This window comes from Anarrhichthys ocellatus, unplaced genomic scaffold (genome assembly GCF_004355925.1).
Source record: "Anarrhichthys ocellatus isolate YVR2014 unplaced genomic scaffold, GSC_Weel_1.0 scaffold25, whole genome shotgun sequence".
NCBI lineage: Eukaryota > Metazoa > Chordata > Actinopteri > Perciformes > Anarhichadidae > Anarrhichthys > Anarrhichthys ocellatus.
Window position 1 is genome coordinate 926,869 of NW_022280055.1, and position 26,969 is coordinate 953,837.

Consider the following 26,969-nt stretch of genomic DNA (forward strand, 5'->3'; position numbering starts at 1 on the left):
CAAACCTACTTCCACACATTGAGAACGGTGCTTTGAACAGAGCGTGGCTGTGCGGGTATATAGCGGTGAAATATTGGAACCATTGCAGTCCTCCAGGCATGCAGTTATCAGGGATACAGAACTGATGGGAAATCAATCAGCTCAAGTGCAGTGGCCTGGCCTGTGTTGAAGAGAGGAGTCTCGTCTTTTCCAGATGCATGCCCTGATGTCTAAACCACTGTACCAAACAAATATGCATTTACTGTGTGCATATTTGTATGCATGAATGTATGCACTCTATCTATTCCCACTTTTTACAATATCTACGCATGGCAATGATATAGCTCACATGACTCTACCCCACCACAACAAGCCCACACTTGTAGGGCACATGACTTACATTAGCTGTAACTGTTGGCACAAATCTGCAGTGTTGAATTGTCTGTGACATTCCTCACCTGAAAAAAAAGACTGCATTGGATGTTTGCTCAAATGCTTAAGATGACACATGTGCATGTTTTCCTGAGAAGCAACATCTTCGAGGTCATGCTAAGAATGTCTGTCCTCTCTTGTGATAGAGGGGCTTGCAATGCAAGAACCAGAAAATGCCATTTGCATCCCATCTCCTACTAAGAGTCCTCGTTGGTTTGTTTTAACCGTGATCACAATCTTTTTCTAACTTTAACCAATTATTGTTTTTTAACTATGGACTGGAGTGCAAACTCTACCAAGGTTGCTGAACCAAAGACACGACCTCATTGAGGGGCTACTGCCCAGTTTTAGCTGCTTAATCTTAACCAAATCTTAACTTTAGAAGCCGAAGATCATAAAACATTCAAAATAATTGCTTTCATAAAGGTCATATGGGAAGCGTATCTATATATCTATCTATTTTTGTGGTTGCTCAGCTCAGTGTGAAGTGGGCAATGCAGCGTGAAGGCAAACAGAAATCAGACGTGTTACATCTCTATGTTGATCTCATATCTTATTCATGCATTTTATTGTTGCTCTGCCGCTGTGTATATGTGCTACGAGGTTCAGCGGCAGCGGCTTTGGCCAACACCAAAATCACATTCGAGATTGAACAGGGCAAGGTTATGTACTGTAGCTGGAGGCTCCAGAGGATTTAAGTGTCCATAAACATTAGATTGCCATATTATCCCACAGAGACGGTTTCCTTTATAATGATTTTAAGTAGGAATGTAAACCAATTTTCATGCAGACTTCTCAATGGCGAGAGGCAGGGACAGGAAGTGTGTGCTCCGTTTACATTTTCACATTTTACGGTAGCTCTTTACAGGAAACGGCTTACAACAAGCGCAACCGTATACCGGCTTAAACACCTGCTGTCAGCATGACAAGCATCAACAATGTATCCGCGTGTGCGTTGGCCCGTGAATTCATATATGCGCATACATGCTTCCATGCATGAGGAAGGTGTCACAGTATAGTGGTCTTGTTTCTGGTCGTACTGTAACAGAGGAAATAAATCATATGTTTTGCTCCCGGTTGCATGTGTTCACTTCTCATTTCCATCCTCTGGGCTCGTTAGTGCAAGTATGTGCACCTGTGCCAGATGGTAAGTGTGTGTCTCGTCTCTGTACGAGTGCATTTCTTCCTGTTTGTGAGGTTACAGTACATGAGCATATGTGTGTGTGTGTGTGTGTGTTTGCGCTTGGATTTAACAGTGGGTGTTTGCAAGTGAGTGAGAAGCAACGTACCAGTGACAACGAGGTGTCAAACTAGTCATTTAACAGTCTCAGACTCTGAGAATCCTCAATCACTTAATGCATCAAATCTATTCGAATTTGACATTATTATGGTGAGGAAAGTAAACTGAGCATTTCAGAGTGAAACATTTTATGATATTATCCACTTGTTTGGCTCTGGAGTTCTGTTGGTCCACTTGTGAGAGATACAGATGGGTGACGAAGTAAAAGGAAAAACCGGAATAAGTGAGTGGAGAAACCGAATGCAGATGCCTCCGTACACGCCTCGGGGGGGGGGGGGGGGGCACTGAATGGGTGAAAGGGTAAGAAAACAAGCTTTGGTTTCAGCTCTGTCACAACGCATTAAAAAGCATTAAAACTGGAGATACATAAAGCAAAACCTGAGAGCCATTTTAAAAAGGCAGCCAACTCGAGCCTGCCGCTACACTCACATGGCATTCTCCTCTCACTGCCGCGTGTATCCAATGCACCCTTTCAACCACTGCGTTGTACTTAAGCTGACAGCGCTCTGCTCACTCTTTGCTGCCATGCCTGCTGCCACACGGCTCACCTGAAAGCTATGCTATCACTTGCTGCTGTTGTTGCTGGCACTACTTCTGTTCATCTTAGGTTTCAAAAGCCCCATCGTGAAGAGCGGGTCTGAGACTTCACCTCGGGGGGGAGGTACCCTACTGTGCTCAGCTTGGCAGGGAGCGACAAGTTTAAAGCCTAAGTTGTACATATTCTACATTAATCGATCATCTACTCCACATGACTTGACAAATTGAAATGTGTTGCATTGGACAGCGATGATAAGCTGATTTTGCGGTCGTAAGACGTCAACCCCATTGAACATTTACGGGAGATTTTGGAATGAGCGGTTAAACAGTACTTTCTTTTACTGTGACGTAAAACTAAGTGAGGGGATATATTTTGAAGGGTGGTGTTCATCCCTCCATAAAGTTCCAATGACTTGTGGAAATTATGAAAAAGGGCGTTAGACATGTACTGCAGCCTCATGGTCGACCAATAGTTTAGTAAGATCCTTGATGTGGGTTTTTCCTGTGATTCTTTCACCCATCTGTAGTTTCAAACCTTTTGGGAATCACAGGTCACAATTCAGGGGATAAATCGCATTCCCAAAAGATGGGAGACATCATAATTCACAGTAAGACTTGTGACAGGTTCCACATTTTATTTTTCTGTTCTGTTGCATGTAAGTGACAGCTAAATTCAGATCAGGGTCCTAGAGGGACAAGAGGGCCTGGCCGTCTGGGGGCCCCAAAGCAAGACGAGCCAGATTACGGTCCAGAAAGTTGGATAACAGTCTACATATGTGCACATATGTGGCAAATTTCACCCAGATGGAGGACATCACAATATGATTATAATGGCCACAACACATTGTGCTGACAGTATCCTGCTGCACTGTTTATCTATTTACTAATAGACAAAAACAGCCAGAGCGAAGGTTGTATCAGCTAAAGCACTGTCTGAGCTTAATGCAGGCAGTAGATAATAAGGGAGCATCATTGGGTCGTCCTCTAAGCATGCTTATTAGAGCAAGTTGAAACTGTTCCTGTAACAAAAAAAAAAAAATACTGTTTGAACAACCTTTGTCCGAGCTGACTGTGCGATGCAGGTGTGGTTGTGTGTAATTACAGTATGTGTGTTTGCTTGTAATTAAATCAGGCCCACAGAGTCAGCAACCAAGCTCGTCTATATAAGCTCCTTGTGCAGTTTTCCAAAAACAGAGGTTCTCGTGATTTAATTACCACAAAAACATACAGACACATGCGCACACAGAGAGAACAGTGATCCAACAGACCATGTCTCATACTCTCTTGTACAGCTCCCCATACTCCCCTCCCGTTTGTCACTTGCGGACCTTTGCCAGCCCTCCACAAATTCACTGGTTCTGTGAGGGGCAGGAGGGTGGCCACCATGGCAGGGAATTAACCCTGCGATACGGGGGCAACCTGACCCCCCCCCAGACTGCAGTTGACTATTGTGTGTGTGTCAGCAACGATACAGATCAAACCCCGATGAGGGGAAAAGTCAGACTTCCTCAGCTGAACTGAGGGCCAGGACCGGTGGACTGATTAGTTCACAGTGGCTACTGGTAGTTGTTTGCAAGAGGGGTTGTTTCGTATGACTGGGGCTCTGAAAGACAGAAGCAGCTGCTGCTGCTGTGTCACTGCCCCTGGGCTGGGCTGGGCTGGGGGGCTCTATAGATACAGGGCTCCTCCTCCCTCTTCTATTACTCCTTTCCTCTATCTCTCCTCGCCTCCCTGTCTACCCTGCCTCGCTCCCTTCATTCCTTCTTTCTCAGCAGCACTTAAACACCAGCACCAACAGGCAGAAGATAATGCAGGGACACACACGCACACACACACACACACACACGCGCACCCGGGAGTGATGTGCTCTCACGTGTACTGCTTCGTTTTCTGTGTGTGGGCTCCAATACAAAAGGCTAGTCCTTCTTATCTTTGCCTGTTTTCTCTGTGCCCCTATGTGTGTGTATGTTGATACACACCAGCATGCGTAGTACGCCTGTGCACGCTGAGAAGGAACGTACAAGAGAATTCTCATCGCTTGTGTTTTTTTCTTGTTTTCAGCGATGAGCAGTTTTTTTTTTTTTTTCTCCCACCGGCCTGTCTCTCAACTCAGCACGGCACTAATAGGCATTCTGCAAGCCACTCTGCTCCGCAATTAGCCGAAAAACCATGGGAAAAACATTGATAAACAAAGATAAAACAATGCACGCCTTACCCACCGCAAAGCCCTCAATCGAAGTCAAACGCTATTATCATCCCGGCGATGCATTTCGGCAGGTGGACGCCCGCTCTGCCAAGCAGACACTACTATGCCCTTGAATCGCATCAAACAAAAGCAGATGCAAGTGCCTGTTTGTTCAAACACATATTAAAAGCCTATATAGGCCATTTATGTGGGTGTTGTTATTGGAACCGGAGCTAAAGCGACGGCGGGTGCTTCATCCTTGTCCACACAGTGCTCTGGCAGTGTGGGCCGGGGGGCTGCTGCCCACAGTTTCATGTCAGAGCCAAAGACAGGGACTGCAGCCCCTGCAGAGGCTGAAAAGCTCCATCATCCAGCAAATGCGCTCGTCTATCCTGAGCTGGCAGCAGAGCAAAAGAGATGGTTCGAGGAATTAAAAAATAAACAAACAAAAAAACAGGAATTGTTCTCCCTTTCTTTTCTCGCTGGCTTTTGTTTCTCTCCCTCATCTCCCATTCCCTAGATTTCTCTCATTTCAATTATTTCTTTCTTTGAAATGTTTACAATTAATGACACCCGAGCAGCCTCCTCCCTGAAGCCCGATGCCTTTGAACGTTACTCTTAGCCTCAACAGATCAATATCAACCACGTCCCCTGTCCGTCTGTTCGAAACTGCCTAAACTTTGTAGTAATGAATGACTTTTTTTTATCTAAACCTCAAAAACTCTCTGGAGTTTTCTGACGAAACCGGCAGCATCTGGGTCCTCCAGTTGGTTTTTTCCTCTGAATGCCCAAAAATAAATCTCGTATATGAATCTCTCCCCAATAATTGAAGTGTAACAAAAATCAAATGCTCACATTCTCATCACGGCAGTCACTCACAGTGATGCAAGTTGACGGAGATCCAAAGTGCAGGCTGGGTATCAGACGAGGGGCCGAGTTGCATCACAGCCCAAGACTGACAGCATATTGTATTGGTCAAACAAGTGCTGTGCTCTGGCACTCTGTTGACATCAGAGCCGGTCAACAGGAGCAGAGGAGGTGAATCGGAGGTTGACTGGTGCCTTGCTTCACTGGACTCACTGAGTTTTACAAGGTCTCTGTCAAATAGCCGTGACAAGCTACTAGCGACATGTCTGTCCTCTTGACAGCACCGGGGAACCGGTGAGTCTGTATACTGAAGCTCAATGGGTAGAGCACAACACTAGCAATTCCTAGAAGGCCCCCGAGGGAGTTCAGTTTACTGTATGTATTGGCACAGTGATAAAGTACATTTGTGAAAAAGGTAATAAAGTGCAGGTAGAAGAGAAAATGCATTAATAAGTATTAATAACAATAAGAAACACCTTAAAATAGGCAAACTAGACACTTCAGGGTATAACAAAAATGAAGAAAACATGAATCAAATAGGATTCTTATGTCACCTGAAGTGCACACAGCACCATTCACCATTGCTACATTCTGTACTGGAAAGAAAAATCAGTATTTCCTGAAAATGTCCAGAGAATGTTGGTGCTTTGTGCATCAAGACTTATTGAAGAAAATGTAATTATGATGTAAATGTAAAATCACTATGCACTTAAGAGTCGAAACGATTAGTCAATTTTTGCAGTTAGTCAGTCAACAGAATAACAATGATAAACTATTTGTTTTATACTCAATCGTAAAGTCCTCTTATAAGCAAAGATCTCAAACGTTCCCTGGTTAAGGTGGAGATACTCTGGATTTGTGGATGTATGTGAAGATGGATCCCATTTATTTTCTATGGAGAGCAGGAGATGCGGCCGAGCGTTGCATGATGGATACAGCTCGGCGAGTTGACTGACCATTCACCGGATCTGAATTTGGTTAATCACAATTCAACTTTATACAAATTAGCTCAATTAATCGCAACGAACGGGGCTTGCTAACTCAGATCAAACTGTCAGTGTTGATTAAGGATGACTCAAGACCCAGCCACCATTTTGAAAACAGTCAAGCAAAGTCCAAGCATCCAATGCATTTATTCTCATTTAAATGTTTAATAACTTAATGAGGCACACCACCTTGTTTTGGATCTTTTTTTCGTAAAAAAAGGTGAAAGACATTGATGAAATGGGGTGGACAAAACATTAGAATCACCTCTCAATATAAAGCAGCGCAGTTCAGCACCACTTTATTATCTCGGTAAAAGACCTATTGTATTGGATTGCATAACATTTACAGGTGTACCTGTTAAAATGGCACCAAGTGTATATTTTGTGTAGAAGTTTGTGCTTGAAGTTTAAATTGAATAGAATGAATTCAATCATTTGAAATACTGTTATTATGTCGAGAGCGAGTTTTCTCTTCCAGCGGCCTTGGAGTCTTCTGCGTCTGTATTAAAAAACTAGTTTGCACAGATAGCCACCCGATTCTTCATTCCAGAGCAGACTAACATGACTCATGGTTATTGTCCGACAACAACACTGCATTATGTTCCTCTCCCTCCTTACAAGCCTGTCTCCACAGCCGTGGTTTCTGCCTTATCAATGTGTTGTCTTAGCCACTCCATCGCTTTCTAATTAAGATATTTCACTGTGTTCTCCTCCAGCATTTCACAGGAAAAGGTCAAGCTGACAATTCTATAATTTAGGTCTCGGAGTGTTCAAAAGGGTCTTGTTCGCAACGACCATCCGGCCCCTGTATTTCCATGTGGCAACAAATGTCAGCAAATGATGACATTAGAGGTTTCGGGAAGTGTGAGACGCTGACCTGTGCCTCGCTCCAACCGGCTCCAACTCCATCTGCGCTCCGCTCGCTGGCGTAATCACCTCGTGTTTCATCCGAGCTTTCCAATGGGACAAATGATCGCTATAAAACACAAGGAAACAAATTAACCACTGGTGTCAAGATTTTAATGCTTTCAATTAGTCAACACTTTGGGGAATGTGCATTATTAAGAAGGATAGCGTGTCACTTCCAATCTGTAAATTCCACTTAGTTCGCAGCAGTCAAAACCAAATGTGTCCAACAGTTTTTCCTACAGCCCCAACTAGTACGGACTTGTAACTAGTGTTGACTAAGTACACTGTATGCGATATGAGAGCAGGGCATTCAGTCAGACTGACACCATCACCCTAAACCCACACACTCATCTCCACATGCCACATCACCAAGGCTTATCTTGTTTTCATGCCAAAGAAAAGACGGCAGCTGAATATCCAGACAAATCTTTATTTTAGGCAAACATATTTTCTCTGTCTGCAAATTGGTTGTTTTCCTCTTAAGTGTTGCGCAATACAACTCACAGAAATTATGCCAACTGGATAGCGAATATTTCACACTTAAACTTTGTATTACTTTTGGTTTCCTCCAACTTGCAACTGAGGGTTGTGATTTAAATACACATCTGCCAGCTGCTCCTGATTTGTTCCCAGATTGCATCCTTTGTTGTTTGCTTGGCACGTCTCCCTTTTCTGCGATGTTCTGACTCCAGACAGAGACAGTAACCAATCAGTTAGTAGCTTTTCCAGAGGTTGTGGAGGAAGCCAGAGCTGCTTCTGATAAATACAATAATTTATTGTTACCTTTAAAAACATCGAGTACTCAACTGCAAGTGTAATAACACTTTGCATTTTATACAAGAGTCTACAGTCCTGCTAGCAGCTCTGTGAAGCTGGGGGTGCTCATTGTAAGGACAATCAGATATACAATATAAACCAATGAATTGGACACATTCAGATTTTTCCCTTTTGATGACCCTATGAAAAGCTGAGGGATCACCAAAGTTAATAGAAAACATGAATTGCATGCAAATCCACCAAACATTTGTAAACACATTTTCCTCTGAACCACAAATGTTGACCTCGTAGCTGTGCAGGAAGAAAAGTAATGGGATCACCAAATATATTAAGATCCCACCTCTGGGGAGCATGAATGGCTGTATCACAATTGTTTTCCAATCCATCTTGCAACTGTTAAGATATTGTGATAAATGAAAATGTTGCCTCGTTGATGGAATTAAATGAAAATACAGAGGATCACCAAAGTCAGGAGGATTTATTATCTGAGGAACATGAACGTCTGTACAAAATGTACCCAAATCCATCAAATAATTGTTCAGCAGTACCCACATAACAATAAAACAAACATACAATACAAAGATCACATTGAGTTATTCAAAAGACCAACGGCAGCAGGGACAAATGAGTTTTGAAGTCTATTGGTCCTGCATCTTGGCCGATTGTATCAGCAGCCAGATGGAAGCAACTTGAACTCCACAGACAAGATCAGCCAGGATTGACTGGGCCTTCTTCACACCTGATAGTGGTGACCAAACAACCAACAGTCAATACCAATACTAATTCCACGAGTCTCGATACTCAATTCGATAAGATGGTAAAAGAAAAAAAAAAAAAAACACTTTGAGCTGGTGTTAGGAAGTTAAACAGGACAGAATTTCTCTATTTTATATTGATGCGAAAACATCGTCAAAACAACATTAGCAAACATTGCCAGCTGGATCTGTGTCAGCAGAACATAATGTAATATATTTGCTGCAGATAATTACACACCACAGGCCCATTAACCAAATGGAACTGGAATAAACACCTTTGCTGAACAAAGAGTCAGTTGTCCTCTGAGATCTGGGAATAGCCGGAGTACAGAGGATGCGATTGAGCCATCGATTGTCATGAAATATGTTCGCATACATCTGGTCTTAAAGGCTATAGGCCCCGGTTAGGACCCACACCTGGTGTACTTCTAACCAGTACCCACCTCCAACAGCCCCCCCGCCCCCTCCCCTTCTCTCTCACTCTGGCTTGTTTGAGCTTTACTCTGCAGACGAGAGAGGTCAGATGAGGGCTCTGCCTCCCCTGCCTCCCAGCATGTCGACTTCAACTCGTATCCATGGAAAGGCGTGCCAACCTTCTGTGTCACGTTGGGATATTAGAGGTTGAGGTGCTGCTCTTACACCCTCACCCTCACCACACACCCCCCATACCAAAACCCTCCTGCCCCACCTACTTCCGCCTCCTCAACTAAAATGCCCGGAGGGAATAGAGGAAGGGCAGAGGAGACAGACAGTGAGCGAGAGTGTGTGTGTGTGTGTGTGTGTGTGTGTGGATGATAAGGTGAATGTGAGTGCATGTGTGAGACATATTCGCCACCTGAGCCTGTGTGTAAGAACTTGTGTTTGTGTCTCCAAAGTGCTGACATGTTAGCATGCGAGCGGGAGACATGGCACGTCAGATTTAAGTAAAAACCGTAGAGAGATTTAAAAGCAGGCTGCCGCCGAAGAAGGTGTGCAGCTGTGTGTGAATGATAGAACGCTTGTGTCGCTCATCGTCTTTCTGCTCACGGCCGCGGTTAATTATTCACCGGGGTTGTGCTGCAGAGATGAACTAAGGGGCTCTGGGATAAAGGCACTGGAGGAGGAAGATGAAATTATAAAATCCTAATGACGGAACACTGGCTGAATGGTAATTTCTTAAATTGATTTTGAAAGGATGCCCAGACAGAACCTGCATGGAGAGACATTGAGATGGGGATAGGGAGAGGATTCCTCTCTACTCTCGCTTTCGCTTTCGCTTTCACTCTCTCTCTCTCTCTCTCTGTCTCTCTCTCTCTCTCTCTCTGGACATGTTCAAGCCCTTTTTCACCTCTGGCCTAATCTTCCTTCTTATCCCACACTTAAGCTTCATCGCCACACATCTGTCCTTTTGTTTCAATACTCTTCTACTTAACCTCAACTCCTCACCTTCCTCTGCCCGTGTTTTCTGTTCACATACCTCTGCAATGTGCTAATCTTATTAATCTCATTTTTCTAAGTCATAAGCATACAGGTGATAAAACTTAAATTCTCAATCTTCGTTACGGTTATAGGAACTGAAAATGTAATCAATGGAAATAACTGCAGAAAACGAGCATGCGTTATAAGGAAATGGAGGTTGACGTCTGATGGCCGATGGATGAAAACCGACGACGAATCTGTAGTGAGATTTTTATGATTAAAATATTTACTGAAGCACAGTGTAAAAATCCTTTGTGACAAGTAAAACCTATTCATTCAAAAGGTTATCTCAGTAAAAGTAAAAAAAAGTATTAGCATCAAAATATTCCTTATACTGTGCAGAATGGCATGGTTAGGTCTATATCACTGGATTTTAATTACCGATGCATTCATGTGTTCATCACTTTAATGTTGCAGCTCGTAACGGTGATGTTAATTTAAACTACTTTATATAATTAATAATTAGGCTATATACTACTTAATAACACATAATAGTTTGTTAGCTGATTATAACTTTGTAAGAAGAATCTGAACCCGCAAAGTAGCCAAACTATTAATATCCTTAAGTAAATGTAATGAATTTAAAAGTGCAATATTTCCCTCTGAGATGTAGTTGTAGTTGAGTCCACCAATGGACAAAATAGTTGCCAATAGAACCAGATTGATGCATTTAATTAAAAAATGTACAAAAAAAAAAAAAATCCACCATAGTCTCCCAAAATCCTGAAGGGAAACACTACTGGCATGAATGGCGGATTGCAGAGAAGTCCATCAAGTACTGTATTATAAGTATAATACCATGTTTTTTTTTTTAGATTAAAGAATACATTCATGTGGCTCAGTGGATAGAGCAGAGGATCGGAAGATCAGCAGTTTGATTCCCACTACCTCCAGTCTGCATGTTGAAGTGTCCTTGGGCGAGATACTGAACCGAAAATTGCTTCCGAAGACTGTGCCATCGGTGTGTGAATGTGTGTGAATGAATATTTAGATTAAAGCCTGATGGGCATGTTGGCACCTTGTATGGCAGCCTCTGCCATCAGTGTATGAATGTGTGTGTGAATACGGGAATGTTGACACGTAAAGTGCTTTGAGTGGTCAGAAGACTAAAGGCGCTATATAAACGCAAGTGTATACTCCCCCACACCTTTTCTGTTGGGGTTGGGAGATGCAGTACATGACATCACGCACTATTGATAAATAGCTGCTTCATTGTAAATAATTACATTTATGAAGAGCCAGGTTAGCTGTTGCCTTGCCCCCAGTCTGTATGCTTAGCTAAGATAACCACATCCATTGAGCAAAACGCACTTTACCTCCAACTGCTCCAGTGGAGGAGCTTAGCGAATCTATGGATGGATCAGAAGAAGACATGTTCTCTTATACTCCACTTTGACACAACCTGCACAAGCACAGTGCATTCAAACTTCAGCACACAAGCAGAGGCATACAAACACACACCTCTTTGATCCCCTCCTCCCCTCCCAAATCTCCCCTCTGTCTTCTCCCTTTAGCGTTTCTCCCCGTCTATCTCAGTTTGTCATCCTCTGTGACCAAAGCGCCGTCACCGGCCAGTCCCCGTCTCCCCGTTATCCACGCGACGGGCCACAGAGGAGAGCGAAAGGCACAGTGATTGACAGAGATAAGGCCTCTAATTAGAAGCAGTGATTGGGGGCTCTGGAGGGGGCTTAGCTTCCTGGCAGGCGGAGAGAGAGAGGAGACAGAGACGTATCCAGGGCGCCCATCCCCTCTGCAATTAGACACACATCTGCTATCAGCGATCAGCTCAGTGTCCCTGGAACGGGGAGACGTTCTACAGCACGTTGCCTGTCAATGTCATTCATTGTGCCTTTTTCCTTCCCTTGTACAACCCGCCGCCACCCCACCCGATGGATTGGGGAGATGCTGACACAGGCGCACATACAGTGCGAGTGAGCACGCATGTAGGACAGAGAGGCAAAATACACAGTCATGCAAATACTGTAGTCTATAGTGCACACACGTGTTCAATCATGAACAGACACACCCTCCTCCTACTGTATACGCAGACCTTGAACATATCATTAGCATGCACAAGCCTGACTCGGTACTCTTACTCCAGGCTTTGAATTTACAGTGTTAAAGTACAATCAGGCTGCAGAGATTTTACAGCCCGGGCAAAATGTCACATCATCTCGGCACCAAGTTTTATGACTCTAATCTGGGTGGCAGACACAGGCGCAGCACCCACTAGCATGTTCTAAATGGAATAATAGTACATTACGGCACACTAGGGCATACATCACGGGAGCTCTTTGAATGTGTTGTCGGATCGAGCTAATTTATGAGTAGATATGTCTACAGCCTAATTCCAAATATGAGGGAGCCGTCATTTGAATAATCTACACCGAGGGAGCGGAAGGCTAAGGGATATTTAACGTGATGAATAAGCCGGAGCCGTACGCCTTGTGCTTTCTGCTAAGGCCTTAAATCTAGAGTCCTCGCCAGAGGTAGAGAGGTTGAGAAAGTACATAGAATAAGTTCTTGTTGGTCCAAGGCTTTTAGAAAGAGAGAAAAGCCAGAAAGTCCAGTAGTGAGACACAGGGGGCCAGTCACACATAGTCTCCAACTAAAGAGATTTCTCAAAAGAGACATCTGCTGAAAAGGCCAATTAGTTTAAGACCAGCCTTAATCCATGTCTGTGAAACTGGCCACGAGTGTTTTCTTTCCAGGGAGCCAGGTCTTCATTATAGCCCTGCTTTTCAATATCACATCCCAGTCTCCATCAGATAGATCGCATCAGCAACAAAGGAATCTGGTTTTAACGTGCTCTGTTAAACATGCCATGCTGGTCAGCTCCTCGGTGGCCTTTGTGCATTACCGTTTGAAATCATTAACAAAAAATAAATTGGACGTTGCGGAGGTTCAATTTTGATCTTCCTCCCTTGCTTTGCACACCTGGACATTGAATGAATGGACCTTGAGCGAGGTGAGCAGCGTGACTGCTTGGCATAATAGAGAGCGGGAGAATATTGTCAGCTCTGTGTTGGGTGAGGAGGGCAGAGTTGTATCCTCTTAGCGCAGGTCAACAGACTCTGTGACAGAAGGGACCAATCAACAAAGACATGGAGGCAGAGATGGAAGGACTGAGGAGGGGGGGGGGGGATCTGTGAGCTCACTCAAGGAGAGAAATTAGAGAATTGGAGCATTTCCCCCTCATGGATACACAACATTTATGACCAGACAGAGATAGGAAACAAAAATAAAGAGAAGGAAGAAGAAAGGTTTGTGTATTTTTTGTCACTCACATTACACATTGCAGCTTTAGAGTTAGGCAGCAACTTTTCTTTCGCATTTCAGGCAAAATCTTTTCTCTCCTAGTTACTGTCCAACTCTGTCCTGACACATGAGTCATCTTAGTCCAGGCGAGGGATAACACCACCACAACCCAACCATCTGGGAACGTACAACTACAGCTCGCAATTAATGCAAGCAGACTTTTTTTTACGCCTGTTTGAATTTTCACAAGGAGACAAAACCGCACACAATGTAACATTATGTCTTTTCAAAAATGTGAAATATAATACTGGGGGTATTTGTGAACAAGGTAAATACTTCCAACCGTATTGCAAGACAAGGAAGAAACATTTGTAGTGATCTCCCATCATTCAGCCCCTTGGAGACAATATAATGAATATATGTTTTACATCTTCTCAACATAATTATGTCTATTCAGCTAATTGTAAATGATAGTGTATGCAGCAGTCTGCTATATGGACACTCAGCCTTAGAATTCAAAAGCTTTCCTGCCGCATGTAAACTGAATATAGCAGCTGTGTGAATGTCTCATTATTATAATTGGAAGACTAGCATGTTCTGCTGTTAGTGGGCTACTTTTGTGCAGCCTCTTTCTGACTCCTACTCTTCCTCTCTTGTCAACATGCATTTCACGTTTTCATCTTTTGCCGATTAATCCAATCGTTACTTGTGTTATGCCGAGGCACTGGAGTCTCATGAAATCTGTGATTCTGTGAGGCAGAGTATTTATGAATGGCTTTAAACAGCGGGGGGGAGATGAACTGCTTCGCCTGCTCTGCCCTCCTCGCTTTTCTCTCAGCTGTTCAGCCCCCAAGTCCGCGTTTGGCATCCCATTGTGTGCGACGTTCAGCCTCAGTGTGAAAAATCAGCAGTTGGGTAAAGTTTGTGGTTAGTGTGTGTGTTTCTGCCTGTGTATGATGGAAGAGAGGGGGTGAGGTAGAGCTAAAGAGCAGGGAATAATTTATGACCAACGTGCCCTATAATTAGCAAAAACTAAATTGCGTGTCGTGTAGGAGGCAGTTAAATAGGGCTCCTCTGTCAAAGGACATTATAAACCTCAAAAAGAACTACAGTAGAAAGTGTGTTTCCACCGACTCCCTCCCTGAGCTGAAAAACAGGATTGCTGAAATAGGAGCTCATAGCCTGGATCATTTGGGACCCAGTTTGGCGAGACCAAACCGCCAATCATTTTTTGATGAATTGCAAATTCTCAATTAATTTTTGACTTTTAATCTGTTAATAAAGGCCTCGGCGGAGCCCGAAGGCAGAATCACATTTGAAAACAGAACACATTCGAACAAAAAAAATTTAAAGAAAGACAGCAAAGTGCATTTTTAATTCTTATTTTATGCACTCTGTTACCTATGAAGGGGCAGGCTAGCCTGAGGTAGGTTAGTGTGCGCGTGCTAAACAACAAAGCACTTCCACAGACGGAGGCTGTTCTCATTCAAACAAGCGGTTTTACTGAACGATCAAATTGACTTTCTAGCTCTTAACAAATCCCTCAAGCTTCTTCTGAGACCTCGAGTAGAAATGAGACAGTTTTTTGCACTGTTCAAACATGCGACGCATGAACCATTAGATGTAACATAAGATACAATATAAGCATACTTGACAAAACACAAAGCAGAGCCGAACAGGAAAAGGGGGCAACAGCGGGAACATACCAAGAATGCACATATACCCGGGCAGAACAGAGCACAGCAGATCAGGTAATACAACAGACAAAGGACACACAGGGTTTAAATACACTGGAAGGGTGCAGGTGACGAGACACAGTAGGGTTCAATTAAGGGCGGGGCAGACAATCACAGAGGCGGGAAACAGACAAGGGCAGGAAGTGAAGTGCACACAGGACACAAGAGGCAGGGAAAGTCAAAATAAAACGGAAGAACACCCAAACCTCTGACAATTGATTTAAAATATTCCAACTTCCTCTATAAATATCGTTAATATCCATTAAGAAAGCAGAAAATACAACATCCAATCAGTACGTTTTTTCAAAGACAGAATCAGATCCGGTTTATGTCCAACTGCTACTGTGACTCATGATAGTTATCCGCCAGTTATGCCTTCTTTTGTTAGCATCCTGCATGTTACATCCTTTTGGCTGGCACATCTGGAATGTGGCTGTTTTTCGACAGCTCTTTCTGCAAATTGTCATTCTTTTGTATTCAGATTCACCCACTCAAGGCAACTTAAAAACTTGTCTGACTTGCAACTGAAAGGGGTATGCTGTTTGTTGACGTACCACATGCAACACTCCACATCCAAGCTTGTATCTATGATACATAATAAATACTCCATATCCAAGCTATTATAAAGAGAAGGCCAATTTTTTTGAATTTTTGTGCAGCTGAGGAGTTTTTCAGCTGGCTAGCAGTAAAATAAAAATAGTCATTTGACAGTGATGTAAACTAAGAGGTAGATGTATTCATGATTTAGATAAATAGCCTGTTGAATGCTCTCTGTGTAAACTGTGTCAAGAGTGGTGGAAGTGTAGGTAAACTACAGTTAATGATTATTTTATCATAAATTTTAAGGTGTAATAAGCTACACATGAGTACTGCAGTGTGTTATTTCAGCCCCTTGATGCTCATAATCAAGCAACATATTCCTATAAAATGTTGACAACTGACATGTAACATACATCTTAAAAACAGGCTGCATTTCACCGTTAAAGTGTTCGCAGTCACATAATTAATACCTCAGATTTGAATTGCTTCTCCTAATGGCTCCTCTCCATTGTTGTTTGTAAATTACTGCATGGCATTGTTCGAAGAGCACGACATAACAGAGGTTTATTAGTGTGCCCCATCTGCTTGGGGGCCTCTTTAGAGCTGTTTACATCAGAAAACCTGATGTTCACGTCATTTTAGACACGTGGCTTCAGATCTTCCAATTTGATAAGAAGAGGCCTGCATTAATAACACCACAATATGCTATTATCTTAAAGCGGATGTCAATGATGCTTGGTGTAATTGACAAAGCCCACTGGGTACACAGGTCTAAGGAGTACACTGGTTCTTGCGCACAACAGTACAGATTGTTATGTTAATTAATTGCCCTACGATAATGAATTCATGGTGCACGTAAATTATTTTATTGATTCTATAAAGTGGCACATACCCCATGTGACATGATTATCTTCTTTAATGTGCACATAATGAAATAAGTGACCTATAATTGAAAAAAAGATCAATATCTTATAACACTGGCACCCTAAACGTGCTAAATACGAGACTGGGAGCATTTTGATTCTCGTTTCTCAACATGGCGACGGCTCAGCTGGCGGCTCGCGGCAAACGGTGCTAACAGCGCAAACTACGACAAAAGTGCTGACAGAGCTAAAAGTGTTTACTTGAGAGGGAACCGAAGGGGGGTTTAAATACAGCTTCCTTTAAAGGCTCCGCACACCCACACAGGTGTTTTTTTTAGTTACTCCGGTAATTAGACCTCTACTCGGGTTGATGTTGGGTGGAGCTACAGTATGGATATATCACTTCAAGTCACGGGACTATTTCCCTTTACCCCCTGTACGACGCACTCTCAAGAGTTGACTCTAGTGAGCAGTGAATTCAGATTTCAAATGCGTAGTAACCATCATCACTTCATGTCATCGCTCCAGTAGCGAGTGCTGCATCACTGTAATTTTTGCATCTATAAAATGTGACGCATTGCATTTTGGGATCGTTTCTTTGTTCCGTTGTGAGAGGTTTTGAGTTCACTATATGTTGCATAAATGTCCCACTTAGAACGTGGACATCCAAATAACGATAGTGTACAGGAAATATAGTGCACTGTAGTGAATAGGAAGTGATTTATGACACAACCCTTATAATAAACTGTACATGTTGTCCCTCCCTCACAGCAGCTGCAATAAAACTGGAGATGTCAATCACACACGGTTTCCACTTGCCCACACAGTCTTGAGAAGAGGTCTACCAGGCAACATGGGACAGATTCAAACCCCAGCCCCTGTAGTAAGGACTCACCCGCAGTGGACTAGGAGTGCAGTCTGTGCGGTCATTAGGGAGTAATCAGTATTTCAATACGTTTTCCAAGTAACTCGCCCAACACTGCTATAACTGCGTGTGTGAGAGCAGAACGGCTACTGCCTCACACTTGCATCATACAGACAAATTATGCCATCAACATGAATCACCCATCAAAACCGCAGATTCACAACAACATGCCAAAAGCTACCAAAGTCTGTTCACGATGGCACGGCCCATAAATGCTTGTAAAACCTTAGTAGGCAACACTCATTATAAGGCCTGAGGGAAACGACTGGTCGTATGGAGAATATCAGCCATGTCCAGCATTTTACAACATTTGTAAAATTACCACAGTTGTACAATTATTTCTGCTTTAGTTCCACTGAGTAAATATAAATTGCATGACATTTGTCTTTCAGAGTTGCACAGCACTTCTGAAGGATCACAGCCAAACACACCTCTGTGGAAGCACTTGCCAGGAAATTTGACAATCCTCAGCGAGTAGCGAGGCAAACAATTGTTTAAATCTGAGAATAATATCGTTTTCCATTTCATTATCATACAAAGCAGGCGTCGTCTTCAGCAAACACCCTGCCTGTGAGACACATTCAAAGTTTTGCAAACATTTAGTCAAACACCTGGTTTCACTTCACAGATGTAAAATGCATGTCATCCTCTCTCTCTCTCTCTCTCTCTCTCTCTCTCTCTCTCTCTCTCTCCCCTGCCTTTCCTATCAGCCTCTCTTATAATCAAATACAGTAGAAATGTCCCAAACACCTCCACTTAAGGTAAATGATCTTGCAATCAGTCTTAAAAACCTGTCATCCTTAAAATGGGAAACATTTCTCTCACCATCATTAGATTTTCCACACTTGCTTCATGGAAAATAAGTTTTTTTTATGACTGAACGCAAGACTGAATAACTTGTTGAAAGGGACTTTTTTTTTTTTTTTTGCTTCTTTCTGCCTGGTCTTCACTCCCATCCCTGAGTCCCTGACTGGTTATATTTAAATCTGTTTCCTCTGCAAAGCTATCCGATTTAACTCCCAGCTCATTAGCAGCACTTCAAAGTCTCCCTGTATCGCATCTCTTTTGCCTTTTATACAATCACGTGGAGCAGCAAACCCTTGCTCTCTTGCATACTTCCCTCTCTCCCTCTCCCTCCATCACATCTCCTTCCTCTGTTTACTTCCCCCCTCTGAGGACGGTCATGAAGGTGACTGATGTCGCCCTTTTACCTGCCAGTGCACCCATATGCTTTCTGGCAAACTGGCGGGAGCAGCAGAGTGAGTGGGTGTTTAATGGAGACGGAAGACAAAGTGAGCTTTAACAGTTAGGCTAAACACCACCTTATAGAACTATAGAGGATTCTTTTGTGCAACTCTGCATTTTCAGCCACTGTTTGCTGCAGTAAACCCAATACGGAAATGATAACACTGAAAGGACCTGTGAGGTTTTGATGTCTTTGGGAAGTCATTTTACCCTCAAGTGGAATGGAAAGCAAACAGAAAAGGAAGCGTGACTGGAATGAGGTATGGATGCCTCCTCCCTCAGGGTGGGCCAGATTAGAAATGGCGACAGTGAACACAGGAGGAGGAATTGCAAGGCATGGCAAAAGAGCAGGCTTAGGAGGGGATAAAGGAAGACTGGGCAGGGAGGGGGGGCGGTTATTGACACAAAGATCAAATAGATCTCCCTGTAATACCGCTGGATAAAAATCACTTCTGTCCCTGGGTGATCACACACATCCAAATTATCATGAGAGAAATTAATATGAGAGCTGGGATTGCATGGGCAAATCAATATGCTTGTTAAACTCTTGCATGGGTGAATTAAAAGCTAGGGGAGTGCGTAATAGTGTTACCATAGTACAGCTTCAAGGCCATGCCACAGATATTTGTCTGTGTGTGTGTGTGTGCGTGTGTGTGTGTACAGATGAGGGTAATGGTAATCACTGCGGCACTTTATGCTCTTTTGTGGCCAACAATTTGAAAAATTAAAAGGGGCGTCTAACAATCACTTGAAGGGACAATCCAATTATCAGTGTGTGGGCTTGAAGGTGTGGTTTTTTTTTCCAAAAGAAGGGATTAAAAGGAAGCCAGACTTAATTATTCAGTCAATTCCTAATTGTTATTACTCGAGTTTAAGTCACAAAACCAAAAGCCAGAAACAATGCAGCTGGGATTTATATGTGGTCTTGCTTCACTGACTGCAATCTGGAACTTTTTGATAGAAAAAAAAAGAAAACGAAGGGTTATTTCCCGGGGATGAGGTTATATTTCGTTGATCAGAGCTGACAGAAGAATTAGAGGCTAAAGCACTTTTGGGTATTAAAATGTATTTTGTAGGTCAACTGAAAATCAGAGACCACTGGTGTGACGTGTAATAATTCTTAAACTGAGTGGGATTTTCCTTTATAAGATGAGGTTGAAACTGGCAGCAGTAGTGGTAGTGTTTCCCAATTTCTAACTGAGTTTACATCATTTTCTCCTCTTAAACAATGACAAAATGGGTCTCCACAGGCTCTTACGTGAGCATCAATCACCTCAAACGACATGTCTAATTGGCAGAACATCTTGTTCTTTATCTTCAAAGCTGCAATAATCAATATTTTTATATGAACAATGGCTCAAATGACTGCACCAAATGTGAAAAAGATCTCGTATATGAATCCATAGAGAAACAATCAGCAACTCTGTAGATCACAGGAGGTTCTCTACGATTTGTTTGCTCAGAGGGCGTCGACATGTGTAACTAAAATCATAATACACACTAACACACTGGATAATTTATGCAAAAGTCTGAATATAAAACTATTTAAAAATACATCTTTCATTCATCCTCAATCAAAATAGTATGACACAGTACTCACAGGTAAACCTGGTGTTTGTACACAGTGTTAGATAAATATCAATAATAATATTATATAATTAAATGGCTAGGATTGAACTTTTTTATGTCGACAAAACTGACTGAATATTTATAAAAGAAAGTGGATTTGATAAACACAGACAAACTCATTTAATATGCTGAATCACTTTATCCAAATGGAGTAACTTTACCGGGTTTTTTCTACTCTCACCAGTCACCTTAACCTTGTTTCCTGCCTCAGCAGGCAGATGTTTTGAGCAACAAACAAAGAAAGCTCCAATATACCCAATGTACGCTACTTGTGCATCGCAAAATAGCAGATAAGACACATTGAGCAGTTTGCTGGTGACCATCGTGGAGTTGGGCTCGAGCAATTCATCGAAGTACGCTACGTATTAAAAAATACCTTGAATCGCATAAAGTGCATCGCGTGTCACAAGAAGTGCCAGCGCCCGGTCAAAGCGAGTCCCCTGGAGAACAAGCTGAAGCTAAAAAAATATTTCCCACAATCCTCTAAAGTGTGGTAGTATTTTAGACAGCGACCCAACAATAGGGTGCTCTGTAAACTCTGCAGATTGGAAATGGCTTTTCCCAGCAATACTGCACTCGCGCCTTCCTTTGTCAAGACGGCGGCTGCTCCAATCCGACTTTGGGCTTTCAGTTGATACCAGCTGCCGATCCAATACCAGTGTTAAGTACCTGTGTGCCTCACTGTGTGGAGGAGACTGGGATCATTCTTTCATGTGTACACCATGCATCATCTAACTTTGTTATTCAGACGTTTTATATTTTCTGTTTACTTTAACGACCGTGAAAGAGTGAGAAAATGGCTGAGACTAATGTTAAAGACTCTTGTTATTATATGCTTTTTTATTTCCCTTATCCCACACTGATGCAAAAACACATTTGCGTGTGATTATCTTAACTGTATATGACTCCCGTAGTGAAACCATTTTAAAAGTAAAATTAAAGATTTTTCAGATCAAGTAAAGGGGTTGCTGTGACATACAGAGATTAAATGAATCCATGTACCACATCAATCCTTGTGAATTAGAGGAAATATAATATTAAAATGTTAATCAGACAGGTTTTTGATATTTATTTTGGGTGTATTATATGTTAGTTGTACTACTTGGGAATTAAAAAAAAATCTTTACGATATTTGATAAATTAGTCGTTAGATTAATCGACTAATCGAAAAACTTAATCAATAGAAAAGAATAATTGTTAGGTGCAGCCCTACAGTGGAACATTTACCATAGCTGCTAAAACGCCAGATATTTACCTCAGGAGTTGGTTGGAACCAAAAACAGAAGTAAAGTGAGAGCGATTAAAGGTCTTACATTCTTAAGGTGGCCAGAAACAAAATAGCATCAATTTCAAATGAATGCTAATGTTGGTCATCTTTGCCCCCCCCCGTGTCAGTGACTAACTGCCGGGCTGGGATGTCAGAGGGCCGCTCTTCACATTGAGGATGACTCACTGTGTCATGGTGCCTTTGATCCTCTCCCCAGCTTTGTGAATATAGAATACACTTTGATTGACGCTGCGCACATTATGGCTGTTTGAGAGTTGGCAGGGGAGAAAAAGACACTGTCTGTCATGTTGAAAGGCCCCCGTCTCTGCCGCTGAGGGCCAAGTTGGAGGAAAGCGCTCTGGAGCTGCTTTCTATAACTAACCCTATACAATGCCCATTATAGGAGCCCACCCTGCATAGCAGCTATCCATCCTTTGTCATGTGCAGCGCATTTGATTTCGGCAGCGTTTGATCAACACCCACGGCTATTTAAAATCACCGACAGCCCGAATACAGATTGGGTTAGTTACAGTTATGTGCTGAAATGAACCTTCAGTGCTTATCACACACACACAATGTGACATGGCAAAGTAGAGTGAGGATCAGCCTTAACCAACAATAATAGGTGATAAAATGAGCTTAACCAATGTTACAAAACACAGCCCTCTTCTTGGTTTCAGATCCCCGTCAGTATTCTAACCCAGTGCAACCTCGTGAGCAATTACGAGCGTTTTACGCAGCGATAACAAGAAAACAAGAGAATGTGAATCTAAGAGCAGCATGTAACACACAGCCTGCGCATTGTGTTTCGACTAATTGAGGGGTGTGTACAAAATAGGTGACCTGCCAAAAATATTGACAACAAAAATCCTAAACTTTAGGTGTTTAGAAATTGTTCACACAGCACCACACTGATCCATTAGACGCAGGAGATATACACTGTGAATAATGCATCACAGACAAGGCTAAGCCCTATTAGGGCAGCTGAGTTTGGTGGTTTTAACATGTTAAGGAAATGTGCTGAGCGCCTGGGAGATGTCACACACATTGGTCGGTGCAGCCGGGAGGGGATCAAGCTGACATCTTCAAAACACAGCCAGGTTGGTTATCGTAGACATGTGTTAACATGTATTCAAGGATTTGGGGATATGATACCGTGCTGTGTTGTAATCCGTATACAAGGTGTACGAGATCAGTGTGTGGCTATAGAACGTTATCAGGATGTGAAAGATGGGATAAAGACATGACCTGCAGATCGCCCTCCTGTAATTAACCTTAAAGGCAAGGAAATTGTGTGTGTGCGTGTGTGTGTGTGTCAGAGCTTTCACACATGTAGATGTGAGTGCATGTGTGTTTACACCGTTTCTGTGTGTATACAAGCGTTTGCTCAGCCGAGCTGTGCTGAGCTGCACTCTGTGTGCTGGGTGAATTCAAAGCAATCTGCCAGCTATCCCAAAAGCTAGCCGAGTGCCGACTGTAACACAAAGGACGGCGCAGAACACCTGCCGAGATGATGAAGATGGCTCGCAGCCAAGACGACATATGGGTCTCATTCTGGCCCTAATGAAGACAACCTGACATAAATATCGAACAAAACGGACCACTCTGGAGGCCTGCGCCGTCTCTCTGCAGTGTTGCCGACATTGACTCAAACATTTGATCATCCTTGGGGGTGTTGAGGCATTAGAAATTGAGAGCAGAAAGCATGGAGTGAAAGCTGAGTTGGGGAGGTAATGCGATACATTTAATGCATAACAGCGCGGCTTCCCAAAAGCACCAGCATCCCAGTCTTCTTTGAAGCCTACAGGTAAAAGAGCATACCATCCACAGTTGCAGGATGAAATGCCTGTGCTGCTGTAAACAAATGCTAGCTCGCAGCCCTCGCAAGGTGTATGAAGTGTCAGAACACCTCAGTATTAAAAGAAAGGCTTCTTGAAGCTTGTAAGACTTTACTATCCTTAAGCTCTGAGCCTGAGTCAAAAAAAGACAAACATCAATAGCAAGAACATGGGTAATTAAGATAAGTCAGTGCTTGAAAGGAAACTGTTTTCGTGCAAAAGCAGCGCCTAGAAAAAGCACCACTTTAACAACCTATACGCATTTGATTGATTTTCTTTTCCACATTGTAGAGAATGAACGGATTCTGTGCCAAAATACTGTTCTTCCTGTTGTTCTTGTTCCTTGACCCTAACAGACCTTTTGTAGGTTTATTTTTTTTTAAACAACTGTAAAAACAAACCAAAAGGTAGCAGAATGCCACTTTCCTCCCCAGCCTTCGTCCTTGTTGTGATCCATGTGATAGCCTGTGGCCAGTACGGGAGGCTAACAGTTAATATAGTAACTGCCTGACAAGGAAACTCAGGCTGCTTAGAGAGATAACGACCTTGGCCGCAGCTATACAGCAATAGCCTTCCCCCTGCAAAGACATGTTGCGCTGCCGGTTCACAGTACTCCATGTTGCCTTTTTAATGGTACACCGATTTGCTGTAACTGAAGCTGAAATGTACAGCGTGCAGTACACAGAGCCCCGTGCTCTCACAGGGGGGAAAAAAAACTCAAGCAAAGATGTGAAATGATCGTCGTCACAGCTGTCAAATCACAAATCAATGGCAATTTATTTTCTTTCTTTTTTTCTCCCATTTCTACGAGGCTAATCTTCAGCCTCGATTCATGCATTTTAAATGCAGAGCACTTCTGTCATCATTTCACACAGACAAAGGCCCTTTTAAATATGACAGAAAGGATTAGTGAACGTCTGTTACTGCCAAAGTTCATCAGGTTCTTGTTTCGTAGGGCGCCCATTTAGCGCCAAATCATGCCGATGACATCTTGGGATCTATGCTTCGCAACATGTAGTCATAATTCCTGGGAGGTTCGAACCATCCAATTTAGCACTCTCATATTATCACGCCGGCTGTAATCCGTTAATTAGGGAAACAATCTCAACGTTGTTTTTTATATAATTAATGGTATTTAAATAATGATGTGATGTACTGTATATGTGGGATCAGCCTTCCTCATAGCATGTTAATGATCCACAGCATTCGGCTAATCAGTCAATTAATCACCATCCTATGAATTTAATCTCTTACTTAGGCACTGTTCTACATAATGGGTTTTAAACATTCAAATTCATGCTCGGATTACAGATGAGGCTCGTGTCATGCTCTTCTTAATCTGGGTTTCCATTGACAGCCTTTGATTTGTGACGTTGTTGTTTTTGTTCTTCAACACACAAGGTTATGTCACAATGACACAGCACAATGCATCCATTCCAGCTCTGTGCTTTGTGTTTTCTGTATGTTCTTTCTGGGGGTACATGCAGCTCGTGCTCTTCAAGGCTGGTATTTTCTGATGAAAAATAACCTCTCCGCAATCTCTGGATCTCATTCAGAAACCACAAAAGCCCATTTTGCTTCAGTGATTCAGCCCAGCTGAAAACAAACTCATGTTTATTTATCACATGCTTAAAACTCTCACATCAAGAGCTCAGTTCGTCAAAATGAGAGTGAAATAGAAGCTTTTGGTTTAAAAAAGTAAACTCAGTGGGGGGTGGACCACTTGTAATGCATTTCTGGATTAGCTTTTTAAAATGGATCCAATCAATATCACTAAAAGGTTAGAAAATATTGTTCTGAACTGATCTGTAAATGGCAAGAGCACAAACGTAAGCTTTGGCCTTCTGTTAATGTCAGAAACACCGTTGATCCCAACCATTAACATTGTGGTTGATGGCGGTGGGGCACTCCCTGTTGCTCTGTCTCATATGGGTCACATATCTTCATGGGAGAGCAATAATAAGTCACTGGAGTACCCCATTGTAGATCAATATTTTATGTTTATACACACCGAAGGCTTTTGAAATTGTCAGGTCTTTTTATCAAAGTGAGATATGTTGAGAAATACTGAAATAAGCTGTGGCAAACCAACAAGTCAGGTTCAACCTGTGCAGGGAGTTAGACGAAACATTATTAATATCCGAGTCTGTATCAACTATAATTCCCCTCATTGCACTTTTTGTGAAAATGGTGGAATATTTTGGGGTGGCTAGAGACGAGGAATGTACCGAATAGTTCGCAGCATCATTCATTACATTGATGATTACAATTCTGAACCAACATTTGAATGCTGGGCAGTTTCTTTTTTCTTTATATTTGCATGTCTATTTATTGTGTTTGAACCCAGTGTTTAGGAAGATTAGGCTCCACTTATATTATTAGTGTTATATTATTTGTATAATTAGATTCCGGTGGTGGCTGCGTAGGATTGTTTTCGACTGGTGTGATCCAAACATTCCCAATAATTGTGTTGTAAAGACCAAAAGTCAACATTTATTGAAAAAAAGATAGATGTTACAATTTCAAAAATTATACCAAATATTCCGCTTCGATCCATATTTGTTGGTGTTTAGCCTTTCCAAATGTAGGAATGTATTACCCCGAAAAAAAACAAAATAGCAGATGAAATAAGGAATAGTAATTCCACAATATTCATGATGCATCGACATGAATTATTATGAGCTATTCTCAGATGGACAGCCCTCGTTGTGTATAGAGGGGGTGTGACTATGCTGTCCGGGCCACTGAAACGCAGCGGCAGGGATCGATAAACTGACAAAGAGTCTCAACAAAGCCATGTATGTTATTTCAGGACTATATGTTGGCATAGGCTACAGTATATTTACTTATTTATTTGTATCTGACTAAGATCTGTTTCTCTTACTGACTGACTGACAGAATGAAGGGTGAGAGGTGACTGATGCTCCTAAAGGAGGAGGATGCGTTGCGTTACCTTCAAATATCATTGAATACTTGTCACAGAAGCTACGAAGCCCAACGAATGTACATTCGGTACAGCCTTTAGAGACAGAAGATGCATGCTCCTATTTTTTTAGCACAACAAGTTTGGTTATAGGATTCATATCTTGATTTGAAACGTACCTCAGCTGACAGAAACTCAAATGTGATTTATTTGTGTTCTGCCTGAAGGATCCAGTGACAGGAGGAGCGAACAGAAATGAACAGAGCAACAGATAAATTAGAGTTTCTCCTGAAGCTCGCCAAACTCAACCCGAGGGAGAAGGGTCTGCTCAATTAACGCACTTCACTTTCTTTTTTTATGCAGCCGTGTTCGCCATCTATGCTAATAACTTAGACATGCTGGGTTATTTATGGACGAGGCCAGAGCGCACGAGGTGGGCTCCTGCTGGCGAGCTAAGCGCTCGGCATCTGCATGGTTTCTTTTTTGGAAAGAGCCGTAAACGTCCGACTGGACTGTTGATGAGAGCCCCCCCCCCCCCCCCCCCCCCCCCCCCCCCCCCC

At 42.6% G+C, this 26,969-nt stretch overlaps 1 protein-coding gene across 1 annotated transcript in view; it reads left to right on the forward strand.

Moving 5' to 3' along the window:
- The window catches only part of tmem121ab (transmembrane protein 121Ab), a 38,030-nt gene that overhangs the window by 4,741 nt on the left and 6,320 nt on the right, over positions 1-26,969 (forward strand). The window lies entirely within an intron of this gene.